Genomic DNA, 27,706 nt, shown 5'->3' with positions numbered 1-27,706 from the left:
AATAAGTGTTCACTGTCTCCTGACACTTTTGATGTTTTCCTAATTTATAACATTAAAAATGGTTAAAACAGATGGGATTTAATATATTCTCCTGTACAAATACATGGCTTAAGTTGCGTACAATATCAATGTGTTGGATTATGCATACTCTATCAGATTTCACTTCATTCATTTATCCCGAGTTTCTCTGCAAGAACAGTGTTTAACTACTAGTAAGAATTTTTTTGTAAAGGTAATTTGTTAACAGTCATAAACCAAGTTAAATTTGCACATAATACAGCATAATATTTAGTGATCTGTATAAACAGATTGTTTTATTTTATGACTGAGTTAATCCTAGAAGATAACTTTGCTGGTCAAGTTACAAACTTTTACTTGACCATATTTTGTATTATCTGGATTTTAGGATCTTCTCCTTAAACCCAGCATTGTTCAATCTGATTAAATACTTAGCTGAAATTTGTCTTGAAATACAGAATAGTGTACTAATTTGAAAGCACCTGTCAGGAGTTGGGGAGCAGGCACGTGTTAAAGGATGTGGCTAATTCAGTATCAGTAAATTGATTTGGCACAAATTCCGGATGTGCCTATGTACCGTACCATTCTTCTCAACTTCAGCTCACTGAATGCATACATTTCATAACAGTTTGCAAAATGTTGGAATGAGGAGAGTCGTCATTTATTTGGCTGAATGAAGCCTGCTGTCAGAGATAAAGGGAAAAGAGTAGGTGTTATGAAATAAAATTCAAACAAATAACCCATCCAGTCATTAAGCTAATAGCACTTACCTATGTTATTATGGAAAGTTCCACCCCTATAATATTATGACTCATAATGGTCCTAAACAAATTTTGAGATCAGCAGTGGAACTCAAGAAAAATGTATCTGTCTCCCACAGCAATTTGTGTTAAACATGGGGCTCTCCTGATTTGAAAATGTCAGCATGTAGAATCCTTCTGTAGCTAATTCCATTGCTTTTGTACAGGAAAAAATCACTGACTCTTGAATATACCCCCTTTTTGAGTTTCTTTACTGTTGCAGAGCATCTTAAACAACTGCTATTTTGCAGAAGCAGATCTGTTAAATTGTGTAAATCTAAACTTTTCTACTGTCCCCCCCCCCCCTTTTGGGGGGGCTCATTCCCTCAGGTGCTGAAAATTCTGGCTCTTATCCAGCAAGACACTTAAATGACCTGCTTAACTGCTTGTATGCTTAATGTTAATTAAGTACTGAGCAAGTTTGAGACCAGAGCAGTCAGCATCTTTCAAGACTTAATTTCAGATCAGGAGAAGGTTTGTGTAATCTAAATTAACAATTGGTCTAGTCTGATTTTTCAGAAAGACGTACTCTGGATTGACTTTGCAAAAACTGGGAACATATAAAATCGCTGTTTATTTTGCTTAAAAATGAGGTTTTCAAACAATTTGCTATCTTCATTTTAGCAGTTTGACTCTTTTGTGTGCTAACAAAAAGAAACATGCAAATGAACTACCACTCTGCTTTGTAGCAAAATATATTTCTGTGCAAACACTTGACTTTATAATATACTTTGCAGTTCTTTCTTGTAATTACATGTTAAAACTCCATTTCACTTTGACTTAATTGTTGGATTGTGAGGCCATTTATACTTGCATTTCAACTTTCTCTAGTTCTCTGTCCATCTAAATATTGATTACTTTACTATATTTTACATTTGCTTAGTTTGGTTTATAGTAAGAGAAGTTTATATATACGTGTGTTTGTGTGTGTATATATATGTTTATATGTATATAAATACTGCACTTCTTCCAGTATCTTTAAGCATTTTTCAGTACAGATACTCTGTTGTAGTTAGTGAGAATTTTTCCTAAATATAACCTAAATTTTATGGAACTTCTCTACTTTTTCTGAAGTTGATTCAATGAATTAACCTTGAATGTCCCAAAGTACCTTTCAGAAGGAGAATACCTAGGACTGTATTTGCTACTCTCTTTTCTCATCTATTTGGTTTTAAAGCTTCTGTGGAAGGCCTGAGTTAAAGAAAGTGCTTAAATATGTATAACAATCCCCAAAGAGCTGTGTTATGGGTGTATATAGATGGCTTTTTGTTGGACCAAAGTTGCCTCAAGATTGTTCAGTCGGTGGTCTGAGGTAACTGGAAGACACAGTAGCCACCTCACCTAGTTTACCACTGCTGTCAGAAGTGTTTGAATTTGGGATCAGCACTGACATAATCGCTGCCACAGAGTTTCCGACTCTGGGAGGTTGAAGAGGGACTTTCCATCTGATACACGTAATGCAGGTATTTTGCTCAACTGCAGCTGTAGTGTGGTGGACTGAACTGAATCTATCAAGTGAAAGATGTCCTCTTTTTTTGCATGTAAATTTGTTAATATCAAGAAAGAACAATTTATGCAAGATGTAGGTCATGATGGATTTTTTTTAATTATTACTATTACACTTATTGCACAACTCACTAACTTTTAGTTATGCTTGTGTATGTTTTAAGCAGACTTAGCACTTAGGAGATTTTTGCCTCAGTCTGTACCCATGCAAAATTCCAGTGAGTCTCAAAAGGAAGTTTTTTGTGAACTGCAAGTTTTGCAGTTTCATATAACTTTATTTTTTGTTTCCTTGCTGTTGTACTCTCTGAAAAAGACAAAAAGGCATACATATTTAAATTGTGGGTTGGGATTGAAGCTGTGCAAACTGTGAAAGCTTGAGATTTGCTTTGCTTTGTAATCTTGTATGTAGTGTTAAGTTTTATATGTTATACCATTGGAACTTCATCTATAGTGATATCAGGAAATCTGAACTGAGATTCGATTTTTTGATTCTGGGTGTTTTGGAACAGCTTAGGCTTTCTTAAAATTTCATTTTAATTGGAGAGTTTTTATTTTCTTATGAGCGTGTGTGTGTGTGGTTTTGGGGTTTTTTTTCTGTTTGTTTTTCCTCTTCTCTCATTTTGAAATACTGTCAACTGTTCAGCCCAATGCTTAAAGTTGTGCTGTGGATAAAAAGTTCTGATCTGTTTTCTACACTTGTACTTAATGTGACTATATTTTTGTTTGTATGAACAATTTGTTTGGTTGATTTTTGCACCTTCTGTTTTTTTCTGTGGGAAAATGTGTGATTATCAAACCATAACTTGCATAAGAATATATTGTTTCCTAAAAATAATAGTTTTGATTTTTAAATAATGCTGCAAGCTTTCATAGTTTGCATTGAAATAATGTATGAATATTTCTCTCAAATATTACTTTTTAGTTTTAGCTGACTACAAAAATGTAACTGTTAAGTGTTGTGTGTGCAACAAATCTATAAGCTATAGGCTGACTCAACTGCGGTTTACATTATGGACCACCAGGAAATGTAATTGTATGCTGTACACTTGATGAAAAGTGCAATATATATCCTCTCAGTAAGGGTTCTCTATTATAAAAGGGCTAGGTATTGCTTGGGTATTAACTATACTGTACTAAAACCCATAAACACCTTTTTATACATAGAGTGCGCACTTCAATGCAGCGATCAAATACTTTTCTATAAATAACAAACTTATGGAAAAAGAGGCCTTTGATTGCTTTCCAAGAATGCATTGAAACCTTAGAGGGACTTTATTTGATTCCAGGAGTTGAATGTTTGTATCAATATCAGACTTCTCATAATTATAAAGTAAGCTTTTATTTTAATATTTGAATCTTTATTACTTGCAAATGTGAGTTTGTCATACTCTGATATATTTCAAATATTTTCAGGTAATGCTGTGAATACTTTAACATAGCTACATGCACAGTAGGCAAGTTTTTTGGAAAATGTGATATACCTGCCAAACACACAACTAGAAATAGTGTGCAAAGTGAGTGGGTGAGGTTGAGGGGCAAATTTCCTTTGGTGGTTACTTGAAGTCACCTCTGTGCTGAGCTTTGGGTGAAGTGTCAGACTTTTTCTCTGCAAATAATTACTGCTAAAAAAGCCCATTTTGTTTTATGCTTGGAACAGGTGAAGACTAAATGCTAAATGAACATTTGGTTGAATGTTAGATGGTGGCTGCACATGACATCAATCATTTAATTTCATTGTCAGTCCGTGAGTAAACAGCAGTTGTTTTGTCTAAAGGTGGGATTGAGTTATGTGTAGCCTAACTGCATGGCAGATGGAATGTGGTTGCTTCTATGTGTGAGTAGTATCATCTAGCTATTAACATACATAGTGCAGATGGTAATTTGTAACCAAGTATGTAAAGCTGAAGACTACAGCAGAGTAGTGTAATTCATGGAGAGCAGTTTGCTTGTCTTACAGTGCCTTGTCTGTCTGTCTATCTATCTGTCTAAGAAAGATGGCTAGCAATGATATCTATCTTTATGGGAATTCTTACTCAAACACAAATTCTGAAGCTAAACCAAAACACTGTAATTATTGCTTTAAAGGAAATGTGAAAGTCTTTTGGGTAGTAAAATTTAAAGTATTTATTTACTTGTCTGCAAGAGCTCACCTTTTTGACAGAGCATCTGTTTTTCATTGAAAATGTATTTTTGCCTAACTGTACATCTGGGAAGCTTGAGGCACAAGAAAGTTAGCAACTTTCACAAAATGACAGCTGGACTTAGATTAGGGGTCTTCACCTCCTAATCTTGGTGGTTTGCTCTGGTTAGTAAATCACATTGCTTGCTTCTGATTTTGTAAGACATACAATTAAGAAATAGATTATACTTTTGTGTCCTTAACTCTGATTTTAATCAATATGAGTACTACTGGCTGGAAGCAGTAGCTTCACTGGCTGATTTTTGTTGTATGGAAACATACTAGTTTCCATGTACTTTTGTTCAAAAATGGGAAAACCTTGGTTTTCCAGTGACAGGTTTGGTGGGTGAAGGAAGCATCAGCTTCTCTGCCTTTTCCCTGAGGAGTGACTTGGAGCGTGGCAACTGGGATTTCTGTTTTCTGTGTTCTCAGGATTTCTTGGGTCCTTTTTGTATTGTCAATACTGGGATAGGCTTTGGGGGATATGTAACTGTATGAATACTTGGAAATATGCATTTTTCCAAACTGATTCAAGGTAATAATTAGCTTCATAACAGCTCCATTGGGCAGTCATTTTAAAGAGCTAACTCCCCAGGGATGCCAGATGGTGTTGACAGATATAGAACCAAATTGTTTTGCTGTAAGTAAGAGTGATTTCATTTGCAAAGAGCTAGCCATTTCTTTTTCTTTTGCTCACCAGTACTTAGTTACAATTAGTACAGTAATCCATTCCTGAGGGATTTTTTTTTCTTTAAGGTTTTTGTAGTTTCAAAACTTTGCCAGATGTCTGACACTTTGGTTAAGATGTTTGATTAGATGCTTCATTTGCAGGGAATGACACTGGCTTATGGTATGACTTTGGCCAAACCACTTTCTCTTTCTGTCTCAGTTCTGTACTTATAAAATTAGGATAATCTTTCCTTTCACTATCTTTTCTCTTGTATAGTGAGACTGTAAACTCCTTAAGACATAATGAGCTTTTACATTAACTGTGTTCTTGGCTAGGACATTTAATTGTTCAGTCCACTTTTCATTATAGGAAATCTTTTTAGAACCAAAATTCTGCCCTCAGGTTCATGGACTTCCATGGAAAGATTTTCTTCCTATGGCCATGCAGATAAGGACTTAAACCTGCATGGTTTTCTGGAACTTTTACTAAAGTTATTTGAGAGCTACTGTATGGGCTATTTATAAAGGCTCAGATTGAAGAAAAAAAAAGAAAAAAAAAGCTTTCTGTCAAGGGACTTGCATTCATTACCATGAGGAGCTGTAAGTGAAGTCTGAAAATGCAATGCAAAAATGAAAACTGCTGCAAAATACATCCAAAATGGGTCTTAACATTCCCAAACAAATATAAAGAGAGTGGAAAAAAAATAAGTATTATCTCTCAAATGCCTCACAGTCTTTAAAATGATAATAGTGTTTTTTAGTAAATGCAAGTGTTCTTCCAGTCCTATTTCTTCCTTGATAAGTGAGTGGAATCATGGATTTATAGACAAACGTGCACACACATACACATGCACACATGCCTGCAGGTTAAACATGACAAACAATTGTGTATGTGTGTATCTATGTTTTGGATTTGTTTCTAATAATGGTATAAAATTTAGTTTCCACAAGCTGCAGTGCTATTTGTTGTAATTAAGTCAGGGAGGAACTTGCTGGGTTTTTTTTTTGTTTTTTTTTAGTTTTATGCTACTGTAAATATTTAATCGAGTTTTAAACATTAAAGGAGCACTTGGGCTTTTCTTGTTCTCTTTTCCCAGTAGTGTTGTAGATCTTATTAAAAACATTCATTATGTTGGTAGGGTAGTTTTAAATGAATCAAGCTTAATACCCTGGTTCTTCACCTCTGGAGGCATGGGTTCAAAAGTCTGGCTCAGGTCACAAGTTAAATTAGCTTGGTAACCCTAGAACAGCCCCTTGTGGATGGACATACTGCTCCTTGCAATTCTTAAAAATAAATAAATAAATAAAAATCAGTGTTTTAACATTTACTTGATACTTAAACAGAAATACAGAAATTAGGTTTGCTTATATTGGCATGTTTTGGCGTTAAAGATAACTGTAATCGTGTGCTCTCTCTTAACTGGTATCAAGGATCCAATTTTTACACAAAAGTTTAAAAAAAAAAAAATCAGAACAAGGAAGACTTTTTTTTTTGAGATTCTTTTGAAAAGTCATCCATATACTAACCATTCTGTTATGTATTCCGTTAGGATACGGAGTCATCTTTTTCAAACTGCAAGCCTATTCAATTTGATAGTACATGTTCGAGTATCATTATAGTCAATCTATATTACTTTTTCTTTTTTTGTTTCCTATATTACTTGGTAAGTAAACTTTAATTATTTAAATCTAAATACAAATAAAATGCAGAATATGCAGTAAGATGTAACATAAAGTTGCTTTTTTATATATGACATTATTGTGGATATATTTTTAGATGGACAAAAACAGTCTATCTGGAAATATAACTGTGGTAGTTCACATCTTTTTGAAAGCTTCAGTGAGGTTTTTGTATTCCATATTAGCAATTTCTCTCAAAATGTGGTCTTTTGATGTGTAAACTTCCAGTGGTTATACTGTCTGCCCTACTGCTGTTTGAACCCCCTGATCAATTCAGTAGTTCTGCATTGTAATTGTTGTGGTGTGGTAAGTTTTTTTTTGTTTGTTTGTTTTCAAAAATACCTTTTATAAATACATACATACATATGCACATACCCACACGCACCTGAATCCTTCCTATGGCCTCTAATGATACGTGTTGACCAGTTAATCTCTTCCTGTCTGCCTTTGGTAAATCACACCTTGCCCTACTTCAAGTCATTCAAAATACTGCTATAAACACTTTTTTCTGGCTCATAACCTCAACTGTGTGCTTGCCAGCTCTTCTGTTTAACTATACTTGCTCACCAATATCTGTTGTGTTCAACAGAAATTACTTTTTTCCCCTTCGAAGGGCCCCTTAAGATTTTCTTTTTTTACAGTGGTCTCTTGTACGGTTGTCATCCCTGCCTCTGTTAGGAAGTGGTGATGGCCAGCCTTGATGATGCAAATCTGCTTGTAAAAAAAAAAAAAAAAAAAAAAAAAAAGTCTTTTCTCATAACTCCTCTTTCCATGCTTTTCTGTTGTATTTCTCAAAAAAAAAAAAAAAAAAAAGTTAGGTTGTTCAATTTTTCTCTCACCTGTAGAAAAAAGGAAGGGTTTGAAGCTTCTGCTCCCATTATGAGATTATGAGGGACAATTTAAAGGTGCATTCCTCAGCTGGAAATGAAATGGAAGATACAAACAATAGGGAAGATGCATTTTCAACTAGCTGCACTGGAAGGAAAATAAATATCTATGTCCCTATCCACCTAAATAAAACGATGGAACACAAGTGATATGCTGAGATTAATTTTAATGATGAGCACTGTCATCCTGTTACATTTTGCTCTATTGTCCACAGTAGCCGACCTGCCATCCTTGAAGTTTAGAAGCTTTCATAGGGAGGGGACCTTCTCTTTGCATGTTTGTACAGTGCCAAGTGCATGTGAGTTCTTGCCTATAGATTCTGCTGTAGCACATCATTATAAATGTTTTATCCATTTGAAGCTTTTTTTCTTTTAAAGTAAGTTAGCATAAATGTGAATTGGTCTTACAGATTCTTGACCTTAGCATCTAGTCATGAACTCGAGAAAAATCTGGAGAAAACTTAGGCACACCTGCAAAATTGTGCCAATAACAGACAAATTAAACTGAGAGAAGATTCATTTGCAGCTTGTTTTTTATCTTTGTTTGAAGTTCTTAATTTTATTTAATTAGCATAAAGAGTAATTTTTTTCCTTTTCCAATAGTGCTCTTGAAAGAATGCAGAAGAAAGAATTACCTGGTGTCTATTTTGTACTGTAAACCACAACAGAATCTAGTAGTATTCACAACCAATAAATAATGCAAAAGCTGGCAGACTGTACAGCCTTGTTTAACAATGAAAGACTTTAATGAAAGAACTTAAGATTCTATGTGCTTTCCCATTTTTGACACTGATTTGTCATTAAGAAAATATATTAGTTAATTGATCTGGAACATCCATTAATATAGGTGATAGATTCCATCTTCTTGTTTTGTTTTGTTTCACTTGCTTGATATCTCAAGCTAAGCAATGCAGAAAAGCTAATTGTACAGAATATTTTCTTCTGATAAATTTGTGTTCTGAAAATAGGATTGGTGATCTAGAGTGACAGGTAGATACAAGTCTGTATTAAGGTTGCTATTAAAAAGGTCAGGTGTAGTTGATATCATCCATCTATAAAATGGATTCAACACTACTTACTAACACATACAGAACATGTTCACAATCACGTCCAGAATATTAATAACTCACAAATGCATAGAGGTACTTGGATGGAAGGGCCATTTCTTCTCACCCTTTTTGATATCTCACATAGGTTTACTCCTACTGTTGCTTAACCATATAGTTTGTGCCAGTTAGAACTACTTAGTGTTCTCCACATGGTTGAGAATCCTCAAAGACTCCTGTTTTTTTTTTTTTTTTTTTTTTTTTTTTTTTTTTTTTACAGTTGAAAGCACTTCTAGAGCTCACCACTTTCCCAGGGAGGATTTCTTTCTCTGTCCCTTCACTGAACTCCTTTGCTCCTTACTCACTTTCTTCAAATAAACAATCATGCTGGCCTAGGAGGCGAGACAGCAATGCACTTACTTCTTTAAAATTGAGAGGATGAAAGTCTAATGTTTCAGTTTGTTCTTTACAAAGTGGTTGTTTAGGGGTTTTGTTTTTTATTTTTAAGCTATTGTAAAACTTTATTAACCATCTATTTTGCTCTTCCTAAGAAGTTGTCTCAATGAAATGATATAGAAAAATGTGGCAGTGAGTCATAAGTAGTTCTGTAAAATGTGTGATTTTGGAGTGTATGTAGCTGTATTTATATGCTCTCTAGCACATCTGTATTTTGAGAGACAAATCCCTAAAAAAAAGTGTGGGGGGATGCTTTGGACAACTTCTTTTTAGAATATAATTTTATATATAGGTTTGGTTCTGTTAGGCAGCTCAGTTTTTTGCTGAACATAAACCAAAGCAGACCTGAGAAAAACAGCTCAAAAATATTCCTAATAACTATCAGTCCTTGAAGCATTCTGTGCTAGCTCTGAACATGTACTCATTTTATTACCTGAGGAAAAAGCAGGTACAATGAAAGTGAAGTAAAGGCAATGGTATTTGCCACCAAGGGTGTTGATACAGTGGTACCTTTAGCCTTGCTTGTCTTGATTATAGGATTGTGATTCAAGTATCAGTGGTGAAACACAACGACATACAGTAAGGGGGATTCCTCAGATCTTATCAATTGCCTTTGGGGTGGGGGATGGAAATCAAGGTGGGAGAAGGAAAATACTTATATCAACCCCAGGCAGGTTGTGCTTACCAGCCACATGGCGGGGTGGGGGTATCTTTATTACTATTAACTACTGTTCTTGGTAAACAGAGCTAGTGCTTGTTTGAGTGTTCTTAAGAGCTGTGTCTTATCCATCCTCTCTTATTCATATTCAGTGGCATGTTAAACACTTCATTCATTGTTTTTTATGGTTTTCTTATTATATAAATCTTCATTTAGTAGGAGACTGCTTGAGGTATGGCCCATTATTCTACAGTAAGTCTGTTGGCAGTATTTCATATGTATATATGTATGTATGTAAGGTGGGCATTCTGTAGAAAATATTCCTCCCTAAAGCAAAACATGATTTTAAAACAAAACAAAAACATAAACTGTAAATCCTAGCATACTTCTTCTAATGTCTGCAGGTTGAATTTAGCTTGGTTAGAAACAGCTCTCTTTCCTGCTGTACTTTAGTAACAAAGCGCTATAACTGCAAATACCTTCACTTAAACCATATCTTAGTGTCTACAGGATACAGCCTTAAGTTTTGAACTGTGAGGGAGAGATGCTATACTTAACATTCTGAACCATGTTCTAAGCAGTTTTGATAGGTCTTTCTTACTATGGAGGATAATTGTGCAATGTCAAAGCTTGCAGATGTTTCACTGTATTTCATGACATCTGGGCCTAAAAAGCTATCAAACCTTGTATTTCGTATTTTTGCTTATATTTCAAACTTCCTCAGATCTGGAGATGATCCAGGTGTGTCTATTCAGATTTCTTGCTGTCAGCTAGGATATGGAAGGAGGAACACTCAGTAAGTTTAGGACTCTCTCTGACACTCGTCAACTACAGTTATAATAAGACTGAAAGCATGGTATACTGTTATTAATGCATATTAACTTATCAACTTTGACTGAAATTAATTTTGGTACCAGGAAGACTGTTCATACATTTGGCATATGCTTAAGTTCTTTCCTGAATGAGCACTTTTGATATTGCAAAGGTAGACAGGGAAAAAACAGTTATAGCAAGAGTAAAGAAGGCAGAGGAAGAAGTTGTCTGTCAAAATAATATAGCTGTTTAGCTGCTTATGACAAAAATAAGTTTAATCTGTTGCATTTTCATTGGTATACAAAGATGTAGAAATTTGTTTAATGTTGACTAAATAGATGTTACTGTACTTATGTCAAAACTTTTTGCGTTGTAATAAGGTTAGCAAAAAATATCACTTATACCTGGAGTTGACCACATTTCCTAATTAAATAACTTATTTTTCTAGATAATGTACACAAACAATATCCCACAGTATTGTAATAAAACAGTCGTCAGATTTCAAGTAGATTTTTTTCAAAAGAATGTGCTGATGGCAAAATATCATGATCAAGCCTGTATCTTAAATTTGTTTTGTCCTTAGCATCAGACTTGTAAAAATTTTGGTACTGTTTTTTTAATTATTTACTATGTCCATTTCCTTTTATTCACAGCAGTGATACATATTCATGCAAGTCACAGGTATATAGTTTTATGCCTTTCTTATCTTCAGGATAGAATTAGCTATTTTTAAGAACCAATGATGCCTAGGTAAAATCGAGTAGCTCATCTTCTCTCATCCACCATTATTGATGGCTCTAATCAGAGAACTCTGTTTCTACAGATTTATTTTATATCCATGAGTTAAGCTGAGGTCATAAGCAACAATAAAACAATAAATCTCAAAAAAAAAAAAAAAAGAAAAAAAAGAAAAGAGGAAGCAACTATGGCTCTGACCTATGCAGCCAACTTTGTAGAAGCTTTCTGTAGTGGCTTTTTGCTGCTTGAGAGAGAACACCCAGTATAGCTCCATATCCTTGTCTGTGTAGGATTGATATCAGTCCAGGAGTTATGTTGCTAATGATCAAGACCGCTAAAGAACAGTGCATGCACCTTAATGATGGTCTTTTAGTTGTGCGATGAGTGAATGAAAGAGTGCGGCAGAAAAGTCAGTCTGTGTTCCCTAACCAGATTTCCATGGGTTTTCTGGTGTGGTGGTGGTGTTCTGTGTGTTTTTCTTAAAGTTCCTCTTGACCAAAACCAAACTATGAATATCTAAAAGGTATTTTACCCACTTCTGATGGTCAATATGATGCATTTAGATAGATTGTTAGAATAGGGGCGAAAATCATAATCTGTGTTAGTGAATAATGTTGGAGTTTATAAATTCTTTTCCCTCCACCCCTGTCTTGTTTATTGTTGTGTGTTGCCTGAAACATGCTATTTCTGGACTGACCAGCAAAATGTCCTAGAGACTTCCTTTAAGTTTTTAATTATGAATTGGAGGGGATACCACAAAATAAATATTTTAAATGTCAAGCCTGCAAGCCAAGAAGAATGGTAATTAACTTCAGACATTCACCTGATACTGTCAGATTCTGCATGTTCTGGAGAACAGCTATTCCTATTGAGTTTTCTAGTGAACACCATTTCACCTGTGTAGTACGTACATATTCCCTCTAAAAGGATAGTCTCACCACCCACCTTATGCAGAAATTATTGAGCTTTGGCTTGATATCAAACTTTGGCCACGGAGTTTTGAGGTGTGAAATCTTTTGGCTTCTGGAACATGGTGGCAGGATATGAAAGAAGCCGAAACTTCAGCTTCTGATCTAGAGCCATAATATATTGAAGTGAGTCAACAGCAAGAAGGAGAGAGGGAGGAAAAGGGCATGTAAAATATAAACTGCAGCTTTATGGAAATAGGTTTTACTTGTGCATTAAATAGAAGATTGAAAGTGTTAAGAAACTACTTTGCTGCATCACTAAAGTGCACTTTGATCACCTGCTTGCAATGAAAAATTCTGATATTGGAGGATAGATACACAGGGCAATATTTTGTTTTCTGTAAGGTTTCTGTGTCTTCAATTTGAATAAAACTGTTGTTTTCTCTGTTATACAACATACATATATAAAAGTTGTTTAGATAAGTGAACTAGGTGAAATAAATCCAGAACCTTTCGCATGGCCTTTAAAGGAGCATGTATATCGTTATTTATTTATTCATATGTATAGACTTCTTGATGTTGGAAAAAGTTTCCAGCAGATTTTTAAGGTGTTAGAAAATACCTGTAAAGCCAGCCATTGCATAGTAAAAGCTATGGGTGACATTTCCCAACATCAAAAATCTTTCATAAAGCAGATCTTTCATATACACTCTTGAAATGAAATGAAATAATTAAAATGCATCTCACTTCATTCTGTTGCCATTTTATTTTAAATCAAAGAATGTCATATTGACACTTGATTTTTTTTAATAATCTACCATTTATAATGACCATGTTTAATTGCTCTAATTTAAAAAGGCGCTATCTGATTGCCTGCATGCATGTAACAAAAAACGTAATTGTCTTGTGCAATCCACTGAATAGATTTGGGAATCTTCAATAACAAAATTACATTAATAGCATATGCTATTAAAGATGATTGATGGCAAAATTGGAAGCATACTGGTTTTACACCACACAAAAGCATACCGTGCTTTGAAGATGGTTCTGAGAGTGTCAACGACAGTACAGAAGAAAAACAGTGTAATACTGAAGTCCCACTTTAAATGAAATAGATTCAGTAATGAGGTAGATAAATTTTATGTGAAGTAAAATAAAACTTGTTTCTCTTCTTTTTATGATTTTTTTTATATGTGAATACATATTTCAATATATGTTGTTTAAACCTGTTCAAAGACCTGCTTTATCTCTCAGAAGAAGGACAAACTTAACTTATAGCCAGGTTACCAGAGCCTGGTAATCAGGAGTTGCCCAAGTCTTCTAGCCCATGAAGTGTCTCTGATTGTACATGGACACAAAAATCCAAAGGCAGAAGATGCTGAAGACCAGAAATCTCAATTCCAAATTACCTCTCAGTTAGTTTTATCCATCTTTTACTGCATTTCCTACTGGGAACACAAATGAACATGAGTTCAGTTAATCCACTTGCAACATTCTGTGCTTTGAAAACTTGATTCTGATTTTAGAGGAAATCAAAACTCCATAGAAAAATGAATGAGGAAAATGGTAAAGAACATACTTCTAATGCGCAAGTTGCTTTGAGAATAGCTTCTGTGTTTATTGGTAACATGGTTGTTATGTGAAGAGCTCAGATGTCAAGGTCCAACAGGCAAATTTTTAGTACATGTATTACTTCTGCAAGGACATGAGTATAAAATGTATCTATCCTACTGCAGTTTCACATTATGCTTCTTTTTTTTTTTTCCATTTTAAAGTAGTACTTAAGTTTCCATGTCATTCCATGATTTACAGTGCAAGTTTTAAAGGACATCTGATACCATTAGCCCTCTAAACACTGGTGTCTTTTCATTTATATACCTATCTAAAGTAATTTTTGGAAATGGAGGTGCATTGTTTTGAGGATTTTCCCCTTCTCTACCACTTTGCTTAGTAACAGTGTATTCATGAGCACCACAACTTTGTGAATGAGTTTCTCCATAACCTCAGTTATTCTTATATTGCTCACTCTTCAAGTCAGCAAGTTATTGTGAAGTAGATTTCATCTGTCTGTTGTTACTGTAAAATGAGTTGTGTATTGTACATGAATGTATTTGCATGTGTAAAGAGTGGGAAAAAAATCACCCTTGTTTTAGAGAATAGCAAAAATTCTTACATTTGTTTTTTTCAAAACCTATATAAATATTTTAGCTTTCTCTCACATAATACCAATACTAGTGAAACACACCTTTGCTAGTCATGCATTGGTATCTGCATTAATGGTAGGGGTTATATATAGCCAGTTTGAAAAGAAGCATCAATCTGAAAATATTTGTGTGATAGTTTTTGAAGTTTTGATAGTTTTGATATTTTGATGCCTGCTGCAAACATTTTACGTTCATGATTACTGGAGAAAATCCGTAGGGTTTCCATTTCTAACATATAAAAGTTGTGGAAGGAGGGAATATAGGTCAGAGACATGCTAAGATCAGCTTCTTCAGTACCGCTAGCTCTTTAAAAGGGCCTCCAAGTTCCTCCTGTCAGGAGTATACATCTGCCAACCTCCTAGACATCCCTTCCTCCCTGCCCACCTCTTGAGGTGTGGAGATTATCCAGGGGACAGAAGTTATCTTGTCCTCTTGGTGTTCTCCGTTATGGTGAAGTCCAGCCCTGACCTCTTTCTGTTTCTGGCTGCTTGAACTGGTCAGTCATTGTGCAGTGGCATTCCTGATGCACACAGTTAGGCTATTAAGGGTACATAGTTCCTACTACTATATAGTCGTTATTTGTCATAATATAATTTCAAAACCCAGAAGTTTTGTATTTTTTCTTTTTCTACAACTTTCTTAGGTAAACGAATGCAGAAATTAGGTTTGCTGTGTTCAGGTCGCTTTTTGTATGATAGTTCCCAGAACGTAATCTTTCACATGATCTTTAAATTTAAAACGCAGTCACAGTAGTTTCTTTTTTGACAGCTTCAAGTTAATGAAATGTTGTTACAAACATCTGATTAAGAATGTGACTTTTTTATATATAATGCATAGCATTACACTATGTAAACAGACATGCTATTTGGAAAACTGTTGAAATTAATAATTGTTTGTTTTTTTTTTTACTGGAGTGTATTTCCAGAAGCACAGGTTTAAAGTGCGCGCATAGTTGTCTCCTTCGTGTTGTCTGTGAGTGTTTCTCTCTTCTATTGCTTTGGTTTGTTTCTTCCGTTCTTGGCTGGTGGTCTGTTTGTGAACCAGCTATTTTGTGGGTAGCAGTTCAGAACGTTTATGGATATCACGGCTAGTTTATCAGAGGCCAAGCCAAAGCTGCCGCAGTTCTCCAGACTGCCCTTCGCCCAGGTGCTAGCAAAATGGGCAAATAGTCTTTCTTCTCTCCGTGTGAATTGAATTCTTTGTCTTAGGTTTTGTGCTTTGTTTTTTCCTCTTGTTAAGGACCTACATGACAGTATAATAAAAACGGTTTGGGGGGATTCGGTTGAGATTGTGACATTGCTCGTTATGAATATTGTTAATACATCTCCAAGAGCATTTTCTATCCATAGCAATTACTGCTGAAAAATATTATTTTTGGTTTAATCAAAAAGTTATTTAGTATTGTAGAAGATCGTTACTGGAAATATCAGACACAGAATCTTTCCAGCTTGCTTATACTGTTGTAGCTGTGCTTTTAATACCTTGTTAAAAGATTTTTAAATATTTTGAAATGGAGGATTTTTCTTTTTCTGGCAGGCAGGTGGAGAGGTACTGCCTGCAGGACCCACTTTGCCAGCATGAAACCAGTCTCATAAATTTTTATTGAAATGAGCTCATTACTTTTAATTTTTACTGGCTCTTTAGCAATTGAAGGACCAGTTTTCAACTTTTGAAAAATAACCAGTCAATTACTTAAATATATGCATTTGGTGGGGGCATGTCTGTTGGCTTTCCCAAGGATGCTGTTAAACAAAAATACTTTGTTGACAGTTAGGCTGTTGTTGGAGCGCTGCTTCCGTGGTTAATGAGAAGCAAGAACGCTTAACTGTGCTTCGTCTCCCGATTGGCTCGCTGTTGCCTCCTCCAGCCCACTTCCTGCATCAAGGTATAAACTTTATTCAGGCCATTCTGAGCATCTCTTATCTATAATTAGCATTTCTCTGAATGTAACTGATTCAGTTATCAACTTTGAGGAACTATACCTTCAGGTGGAAGAGTTCATTAAATGTGCAACTTTTCTCATAGCTGTACAGTATAAAGGATTTTTTTCAGTGATATGGTGAGAAAAGTACTTTTATAATAGTAACTCGCTGACAACGCTTGAAGTGAAAATTGCCAGAGTTCTTGAATCTTTACACATTTCCGTGACTGATCATCATTTCCTTAGAATTCCAGAGACTTGTGTGAATCATGCCTACAGGGTACATATGTTAGATGTTAACGAGCAAATACTTCCCAGAAATCAAATGTAAGATTCTTAAGGAAAGCTTTTGAAGTACACCTACAAGGTTGAATGATTAGAGCCTTGTAGAATAGAATGAAGAAATAATTCATTTGAGGACGAAAAAAGTCAGAATGACATAAAAAGGTGTTTGCTATTTATCAAACAAAATAATTTTTACTGCATAAATGTATCTATTTTAGGTGTGGTAAGTGCTTTAGAAATACTTAGAGATGCTAATGTAGAGAACTGATCTCTGATGTCCGTTCGCTAATTTACACTAATACAGCTCTCATATCCTTTTAAATGCAGTGTAGCATAATATATGTATGTAATGGTTATACAATCAGAAGAGTCGCAATTTCAAGCATTCATCTGAACACATTAGTAAAATGAAGGTCTAATTTTTATATTCAGTGCAGATGACTCACATCCTATTGTATGTATCATTTCATTCCTCCCAGCTACAAGCACTCTTATAAATTTCTCAGCTGTAAAATATTATTATGAATTCCTTTGACACCATATTCTGGTCTCTTATTATTATTTCAATAGTTCGTCCTATGTTAATATTTATCATAACTTTTTTGCAGTAGGATTCAGCGTAACATATTCAGTATAAAGTCTTTTAAACTTTCAAGCAGACCACTGAAACTGAAACAAAAAAAAAATCCCCTTGTAAAGCATGCATTCATACATGTATGTAAAATTAGATTTTATGATACTACCAATTTGTGTATTATGTTAGACTTTAAAGTAGGCCTGGTCCTTACCCAGGGCTATATTGCTGCCCTTAATCATGCTATGTAGGACTTTTTTCCACAAGTGATCTAATTAAAATCAATACACAAAAGAATTTACCTCATTAGTAAGAGTGGCAGAATAGAGCACTACCTTGTTACTTCCAACACGGGTATTTAGCAGATGTGCAAGATTTAACTCAATGCTGTACTTATGGTGCATTCACCCTAAGCATTGCTACTATATATAGCGGGAATACGTTAAGCTGTTTTGTCACTGCTGACAATAAAAGAAGAAAATACAATAGTAAGGATATTACGGTCACTTTAAAATGTACCTGTATGTTTTCAGGTTCCTACCAAATTCTTGTGCAGAGAATACTGTATTGCTTGTTGGAATAGTTTTGCATAAGTTTTGTGAAAACTTAAAAATGTATTAAGGCAAGCTGTTAAATAGTAAGTGGATTTAAATATAGATGCAGTTGAAAACTGAAGGAAGAATTATAATCTTGCTGGGATGACACAGTTGGTTAAGATTTTCAAAACGGCTCAGTCCCTTTAGTTGTGTTGGTATTTGCCTATGGAGCTATCTTAGCCCAAATTTTGGAAGAATGCTCAGCATGTACTTAAAGTCCAGTCTTTTCAAATGTCATTGAGAGAATTTGCAAGGCATTAAGAGATTTTGCAGTTAGATTAACTGAAGGTTGGGGCTTAATTTTTGATATATAAAAATAGGCAACTGGTCAGGATGCACATTAAAAATTATATTTTTCCCTTTAATGTGAATGATTAGGAAATCTTGTATAAAGTTTTAGTGGAAATCTCTGTTGGCTTGGGAAAAGTGAGGCCTTTAGATAGTCTGATTGTCCTTCTTAACAGAAACACTCAAATGCTAATAATCAGGATGTGTTTATCTAAAGAATGGAGTAAAACTACTAGGTTAATCTAATCTAGTACTCAATTTCAATGTTTTTGTTATGATTGAGAACAGAAGACAACTTTGTAGTGATTGCAAGACTGTGCATTGAATAGTCTTTTTTCTGAGTTATTTTCAAAACATTTTTCAAAATGTAGCAGTTCTTATCAGATTCGTATGCATTTTTTTAAACTCATCTAAATCTTTTGTTTCCACAAAGTTATGCTGCTTTAAGAAACTCACATTGCCGAAGAATGTACTGAATCTAGATATCCAGTATACTTGATATGATCAGGTTATGATGTACTGATGCCTTTTGTCTTAAGCAGTCCTTTTAGAGTCAGCCAGTTGCTCACCAGTGAAAATATATGATGTTTTGGTTACTTAGGTTAATGGCCCAAGCTGAGTATCTTAGAAGATGTCAGTCTCCAGCATAGGAATTCTGAACAGGTACACAAGAGCCAGTTATATCTATATAATTGCTATAAGTCCTTCATGTTTAAACCAAATCCAAAACTAGTTTTGAATCACTTCAATTCATTGCCAGACCGCTTAAAAAAAGAAATAAATTCTGTAATCTTTTATCCTGGTTTTAACATTCTCATGATGAGAAGCATCTGTAGCTTGGTTGCTACTGTGGATTGTTAAGCTTGGTTAGGTGTCACTGGCATAGTAATTGCTACTAAAATGTTGGATCAAATTTTAAGGCTGCTGGTAATATCTGGATTTTTCTTTCTTAATTTCTCACCATGCATAGCAGACTACTGAACTAAATTAAGAACAGGGGATCCAATATTTATGTACATGCAGAAAAAAATGAGAAAGTTTCAAATGGTCCTGATTTTAATTTCTTATAAAGATTAGTACCTTGGGGTGTTTATATATTACAGGATTATGTTACAATTCACAAAGTTATTCCTCTTTCCCAAAAGATTCATAGTTTTGCTAAAATGTTTTGTGAAAACCTTTTCTCCACTTCTTCCTCCTCTCCCTCCCAATTTTTGCAAAATTATCTGACTAACTTTTTTGTCACATAAGTTCTTTGAATGTAGCGGAAACACAGTGTTTAGGTATATGTGCCGTATTAATTTAAATTAGTAGTTTCTTCTACCACCAGAACTCAAGTTAAAAATATTTCTACTGAAGGTGAAAAACAGAAGTTGCTTTCATTCATTTTAAAAAAACAAAACAAAAAATCCTTAATCTATAGATAAGATAAAATTATCAACCTTTATGAAAAGGTATAAAACACTTGTCTTTAATATGAGGCAATATGGTATTAACTAGATACAGTAAAATTAATTTTATATTGTGTTGCCAGACACTGCTATAATACAGTGTTTATGTAAGGGATAATAGCACTTCCAATGTGCAGTAATAAAGATCTGGAGCGTGGCTTTCTCCAGTTAGGAGTGTACAGAACTTGGCTCCTTTGCCATGTAGTCTACATGAGACAGGTATATACATCTTTATGACCATGCAGCCTGTTGCGTGTTTCTCCTAAAATAAATGTTACATTGGTGTGTCGCCTGCTAGCATAGGAGGTAGTGAAGGGCCTTTTCCAGTTACTTCTTTTGCAAAACTCTTCTTAAGAATATTTAAAAAAAGAAAACTGAAAAGAAACTGAAAAACAAAAATCTTACTTTCTCATTCCAGAATTTTTAAATGAGATCCAATACATTGTTTTTGAAAGCACTATTGAAAGACTTCTAAACAGGTTTCTTCTGTTTCTAAACAAGCCAAAATACTCCTGTATTACTCTTATTCTTTCCTTAGTCATTTAGTAAAATAAGTTGTACTAGCTAAGAATATGTCTTTGAGTGATACTGAGAGTTTGAAAACCATCATCAGACTAATTCCTGTATCTGTCTGGGAAAGCAACTGTTTATTTAGTTTACTTACTTTTTAGACATTTTTATTATTATAAACATTAAGGAGAAGGTACGTAATTGGTGTAAATCAGCTGGTGTAGCTCAGATCAGTATCTGAGTCACTGAAACAATGTCATGTTACACAGTCTGATCTCTGATGTGCAGGTGGTTGCATTTGATGTAGGCATCTGTATTTACTTCAAGACTTTGGCCATCTATTAAATCTTGAAAGTTTTGCAGCATACTACTGGTAGATGTCTGTACATTCCCTACAAGCAATCATCCACTGCTCTAAGAATAAACTCCTGTAAAACACTCTAAAACTGCCCAGCTAATTGTAAGGTAGCTAGAGCCTTTATAAAGAGGAAGCTGTAACATAAAATCATTTTGGAAGATAGGGTTTGTACACTTGCCATTACCCGTTGAAGAACATCTGTGAATGGCCTTTGGAAGTGGGTAGTGTGGGCTCACCTTATATGAAATAAAAACTGTATGTGCTATGCTGAAATATGAATGTTTTTATTAGAATGAGCTTTGCAAAGAATATATTCTTTTCAAATCATTAAGGAACAAGATGTCCCAGTGTTTGTCAATAAAACTATATGCTCTCTCATTTTGTATTGTGCATAAGCTGTAAATACCAGAGAACAACTATCTTAGGACTAATTTGGTGATCTTTCCTAAATTTTATTAGGTCTACTTGTTTATATCCCCCAATAAATGCAAGTAACAGTGTTGCAACTTCAAAGTCTAGTCTCTTCATCTTCATACTTCAAGTCTGAAGTGTGGGGATCTTTCCTTCCCACTGGGACTGAAGTCTTTGTTGTCTTTGTTGTCTTTGTGAGAGCAGGACTACAGAGCTGCTAGCTTCTGTCTTAACACTCTAAATCATATAGAGCTCTGTGTAGTGCAGAGGTGACTCTAGGTTATCTCAGTCTTTGGATCAGCCCTCTCTGTGGTGGAGAGGGAGGGGAGAATGGTTGATGCATTTTAGTCTCACTTTTTGCAGGAAGGTAAATATATACAGTAATGTTAAACTGATTTCTTCCCTGAATTTGTTCAGGAGACTGGAATGTGAGATCAAATGACAGAGTTGACTGAATGACTTAGAGGAAGTCACCAAGGTATAAAAAAACTTTCTGTTAGGACTTACAGTGAAGATTAGTTCATTTAGAAACAGTTCTACTGAAAATAGTAGGCAGTGAGGTTAGGTGGTCTGCATTATGCTTAAAGTATTTTTTCTTTCCTAAAAGTCTAAGACTCCCTATGCATGTAATGGAGGCTGTCCCTGTTCAGACAACAGCAGTTCTGCTGAAGTATTAGCAAACTGCACATTGTGAGTCCACCACCATCCTTTTAAAGGACTTGAAATCTTATGCAGAGTGTACAAATGAAACAACAATGGTGATGGATGGATGGAGTATTAGAACCATTTGAAGAGTGAGATTTTCATCCTTAAAATGGGATTTAGCACCAGTTTCTACTGTTGACATGTTTCAGTACCTTCTATTTTAGGCTGAGATATGCAGAAAAGTATTACACTCCATCGCAGTGTGCTTGAGTATCATTTTTATATATTTAGAACATTTTTGTGCCATTTGAAATTTTTTGTACAATTAAAAGTTAAATCCATTTTTAGATAGATGACAAAGAAATGAATACTTAGTCTTTAAATAAATTATCCTTATTTTACAAATTATTCAGAGCTATGATACTACAAGCCATATGGACTTAGTATCTTGAAAAACCACCTCATGACTGCCCTTCTCCTGCTTTTTAGGGACTTTCATGTGTTTTCTAAACGTGGTTGCTTATGATTATGATAGAGCAACTTAAAATCTGTCTTCAGTTTCTACAGCTGCCACTGCCTTCAAGGTACTTTTAAAACACTCGGAAATTGTTGAGCTTATTTCAGTATTTATACATATCAACACTTGTCTGGGATTGGGAGGCATGTCCTCATGATAGGTTTCTCCGGCTGCAGGTGGCATGACTTATCTTTGGAATATGGCTAGCATGCTGCATCTGTATTGCTTCTATCAGGGAAAGTATTTCAGACGTATGCTGCAGTACTTCCAACAAAATCACCCAGTGTTCAGCTGTATGGTAACTCTTTTGAGAGTAGGGGGGGAAAAAAAAAAAAAGAAAGGTTGAGTATTTTAGTGATTGTAAGTTTTGAGCACCTTAGTGATTGCGGAAAAAATACTGGGCAGGGACATTCATATTTCACACCTTCTGTTAAGCACATCCATTGGAAAGCCATGAGATATTTGTGTGCATGATCACTGTTTAAAACTGGGTTGATAGAATGTAAGAAGAAAATAAATTTTAAATATATATATTTTGCTCACAAATCATTTCAAATATTTTTTAAAAATAGTGCAATTGTTGGTGATCCGATCAAAGCAGATTCAAAAACATAAGGAGCTATAAGAAATATGTATATGCTTAAAGAGTCTGCAAAGTTATTTAACTGAATAAATCCAACATTGTTTCATTACATTTAACCAGCTGTTAGGCACAGTCAGGGTGCCAATATAAAATCAACATATGTAATCCTGGCCAAGTTGGGTTTTTTTTTTCCCCCTCAAAGAGGATATTTGTGCCAACAGTATATGCTGCAAAAGGGCTAGAGTACAGTCCCATTACCACTGCAGGATACATAATTACGTGAATTTACCTAAATATGGAAAAATTGTAACAAATAAGGAAGGCTTGGCAGATATTTTAGTTTCACATTTGGTATTTGGCATAACACAGTGTCCTGTTTAATTCCCATTGCTGCTACTTAGTGTTTCCTTTAATTGTGGAGCACATGGCAGCTCTTGTTCTATTTAAAATGTGAGACCAGCTATGAGAAAATTGGCTTGAGGCACATAACATGAAAAAGCACATAAGTATAGATTATACTGTACTTACACCCTAAGGGGAGAATGTACAAAAATAGTTATTTCTGATGCATTAAAACCTTCTTGCATATAGAAGTTGATCGGTATTTTATAAAATAAAAACAAGACACAATTCATATGTACACATGCATTCAGAATAGTTCTATTGCCCCACATTGCCAAGGGGAAGGAAGGAGGGAGAAGATCAATTCTCAGCCTTGATTAGTAGCATTTGGACTGTTGGCATCCTTTTGCATCCTGAGTCTGGGGACTAATGTTGCTTCTTTTTCTCTAACAAAGCCATTATTCCTGCTTTTTACTACATTTGAATTTGTGTATTTTATAATATTAAAGAAAATCCTAAAATGCATTAAGACTGTCATGGACCTATTTAGTGTAGGGTCAAGGATGTGGTATAGATTTAAGGAAGAAAATTAAATATGTAGATCAGTGCTGCACTCAGTTAAAGCATGTGTATTGTCTGTTACGAGCTGAGACTTTTGTTTTGATTTCAAGGAGTACTATATAAGTAAATCTATACAGATAAATCTTGCATGTTGCATTTATCATATTTTTTACTTTCTCCCAAAGGTCTCGGAGGTCAAAAAACACTATTACATCTTTCCCAGTGTTTGATACAGAAAAGGTTTTATGGCAATTTGTTGTCTCTTTCTTTTCCAAACTCCGTGCGTGTTCCATGCAATCCTAGTAAAACCTTGTGCTGTAGTACTTGCTTGTCATCACTTACAGGGATGCAACATAGAAGAGTTGATTCTCAGTTGAAGAGTTCTGCAGGACCTCATTGACCGCATTACCATTATACAGGTGTATTCAATAAAACAGATTCATTATAAAGTCATATTAAATTGTTAGGAGGAAGTTCTTGCTTTGTACCTCTGTAGAAACTTAGTGGAGAAGTTATCCTGCGTTCACCTGATGCTGCAATGATGCTGCAATCCCCTAAGCAACCCCCTAATAAAGGGTGAGAGTAATGAGAGGTTGATAGCTTGAAACAGTATCTTGCAAGCCTTCAAGTATTTGATTTTTGTAATTAAAAAATAAATATCTTATTACAATGCTAGATACATTGATCATTGCACATTTAAAAAATAACAGAAAGCTACAGAATAGAAAATGTGTCCTTACATTTCCTGTGTTAAACTGATCAGAGCATTTATACAATGGGAAGAGTTGAGAGACATCTGCAGTAGTCTCATGTATTGGACTTTTACTCACTCATGAGGATGACTACAGCAGGCTGTCGTGGTATAGCCTTGTCCTGCTGCTGAATTCAATGGCCAGTGGGCCCATCCTATCCAAAGCTTTGAGAGAATGAATGTAAAATATGGATAATAATTGCATAATTATGACATCTGTTACTCCAGCACCTCTTTGGGAAATTAACTGAAGAAACAGCAAGTTCAAAGATGTGTTAACACTCCAATAGCATATTTAATTGAAATATGAGGTGGGGGAAGGGTAACGGAAATGAAATCGAGCTCTCAGATAATCATTTGACACACAGGCAATTGAGCAGCTATCCAAAGCACTGATGAGCACTTGTAAGGAAATGTATTGGTTGCTACGTGGGATATTTTACCCTGCAAGGAAAGTAAGGGGTCTGGGGGCGCGCTTTTTTTTTTTGGTAGCTATTCAGAGTCTGCAGTCTCAAATTAATATGGGTAATTGGAAAATGAAAGGATTTAAAAAAAAATAGGAGAAATAATTCTCCAGTGTAATGCCACCCTTACTGGTAAATTGAAAGAATCTTATATGGATTTCATCCTATCAATAGCCTAGCCTGGGTGTTACAATATATAAGTAATCACATTCGCTTTGAGATGGCTTGTCAATCTGAAGATCTTTTTTGTGTTAAGAAATTACCAGTCAAGTTCCATATGTACTAACAGCAACTTAATCCATAAGGAGCCAAAGTAATTTTTTCTTCTTTGTTATATTTCTCTAAATAGCTTGTAATCATATTTAGTGATTTTATTTGGAGAATGTCTGCATGTACATCTCTCCAGCATGCAAGAAAGGCTATCAGAAATATGGAAGTATATGTAATCTATGGAAAAAAACAGTCAACTTCATTAAGAAAGGTTATTGCACCTATAACAACTTCTCTCAGTGCTCATTGATTAGAGATTAAACATTATCCTTTGTGCTATTCAGATTGGGATTTTTAATTAGGATGTCATTATTACACAGATATACTAAATGCTAAATTGATTTTTGAGACCTTTTGAAATAATGGCACTACTTCTGCAAAATGAAAATCATAATAGATTATTGACTTATGCTTGGCTTTTGGTCCAAGGGCACATCCCCAATGTCAACATTTTCAATATCTTTAGTTTCATGCAAAGAGACACTCATAATTAGGCTTATATTAAAAGTTTGTGCCTATTGACCCATTTTTTATTAATGACAATAGTATAGCATTGATTGTCCTTGAATTATAACAGCAAGCAATGATGCCTGTTGATGACGTGTAAACGCAACGTAATCTTTCTACTTGATTAGTATATTTTATCTAAGAGTTTGTATTCATACAAGCAGTTTTATAAAACCTATTGAAATTTTAAAGCAGATTATTTTCTTCAGTGGGAAGTTGCTCTCAGATCAAGAAATTCTTGTTTCAGTACAAAATGTGTTAATGCGTGGTTTGTATAATGAATGCTTAAATAGCTTTCTACACAGAAATTTACCCTTTCTAAGCAGACTAATACCTTTGTGTGTCAGTGCCCATTTACTTAAATTAGGTCCAAATATAGTTCTTTCATGATCAGACATGTTGAACCTTTGGTTTATAGACAGACTTCAAAACAAGCTTTTCTATGTTGCTAAAGCCTTTTAAATTCTGGCATTCAGGATACCTTTTGTTTGCGGACAGGCTGCAAATATGAAGACTGCGCCCTTTCTCAGAATATTTTGAAAAGTCCAGCAACTGCCAAAAGCATGCAGGAGTCGAGAGGGATAAGGAAGGGAAAAAGTGATGTATGGCAATTTTCCATCTTTTTGAACTAATTCTTGTGAAATTCAAAAATATTTAGTTTGAATTTTTTGTGAAGGGGAAATGAATGTTTATCCCCTTTTCTTTTGTGATTTATTTAATCCATCTCTACTGAGTTCCAAAAGAGTTACTGCTGCAAACAGTGGGATTGTTAGCATCTGATTAAACTGAGCTCAGGTGGGACTCGGTTAATATTTATTGCTTTCTCTAGGTTTGACTGATTTGTGAACATGTTTACTTCAGCAGGGACATTCTTTCACATTTAGAATCAAAGATTCACTTTTATAAAGCAAATCCTTTCCAGCAGTTTGTTGCATGCTCACTCTTTGGCTTTTCAGAACAGATGTTAGATATCATCTTGAAAAAAATTCCCTAAAAATTCCTCAGCGCTGTCCTTTTAAAATATGAAACATAATGTGTGTTTTTATTTTAAGCTATACGTATCATATATACGAGACTACATTTGAGTACCTCCTGGTTAAATTCTACTTCCTTATGTTTATGTAGCTTCCACTTAATTCAAAGGATCACTGAATGATTATCTTAACAAAATCCTCTGTTTCAGAACAGTTGAGTTGCATCTTATCAAAACTGTCTTATGACATGATGTTGAACAAATGCACAGGAACCTAACTTAAAAGATGTACTAGATCAACAGTTTAATACATCTTGCACCTTTTTCTCCTTTTTATTAATAGCATATAAAGTGCCTTTTCATTTGTTAAAGGCAATTGAAAAATGGTATCTGTGAAGGGAAATATTTGTTATTCCTTTAAAGATGCAAGGTACCTTGGAGGATAGTTGAGACATTACATGATGTGATGGCAGATATCCTACAACTGATAAAAGCGGAAAAGTACAAGATGGGAAAAAGATTTGTATTATGAGTATCCTAATTAAAGATATGTAGAATAAACTAAAATCAATAGAATTGTATTTAGTAAAGAACTGTGTATTAATAAAGGTGGGTAAAGGAATCGAGAGAACCAGAGAAGGAGATCAGAAGACACAAGACAACAAAGAGGGAGAAAGGTAGTTGAGAGCAGGTGTTCTGAGAAACCCTGGGAGCATGCTAAAAAGCTATGAGAGAGGCCAGTCCCCATCTTGCTGACATACTAGAGGAAATAGGAATGTTTTAACTGCTAAACGTAGCACAGAGTGGCACTGCAGTGTTTTAAACTTTCTTTGTAATGATGTTTCAAACTTTGTAATGAAGAAATTTTTTTGAGAGCAAAAAATTAAATTTTTTTTCTTGAGGCTAGTCTTCTGTTAAATCTCTTTCAAACTCTGGTGAACAATTTTACATTACTTGTCAAATAATTACAAATCCAAATGAAGAGGTGGTGTTGACAAACTTGCATGTTAAGACAAGTTTGGAAATCCTTGGAACCTGGACTGTATTTCCTACTAGATTGCAATGGTTGTTTGGTGCACTTTTAAGTTTCATGACAGGGCTCTCCAGTATCTCTCTTGAAAAGGGACAAGTAACATG

The sequence above is a fragment of the Apteryx mantelli genome, chromosome 10, assembly GCF_036417845.1.
Source record: "Apteryx mantelli isolate bAptMan1 chromosome 10, bAptMan1.hap1, whole genome shotgun sequence".
In the NCBI taxonomy this organism is placed as follows: domain Eukaryota; kingdom Metazoa; phylum Chordata; class Aves; order Apterygiformes; family Apterygidae; genus Apteryx; species Apteryx mantelli.
Note: the sequence above shows the minus strand (reverse complement) of the source record.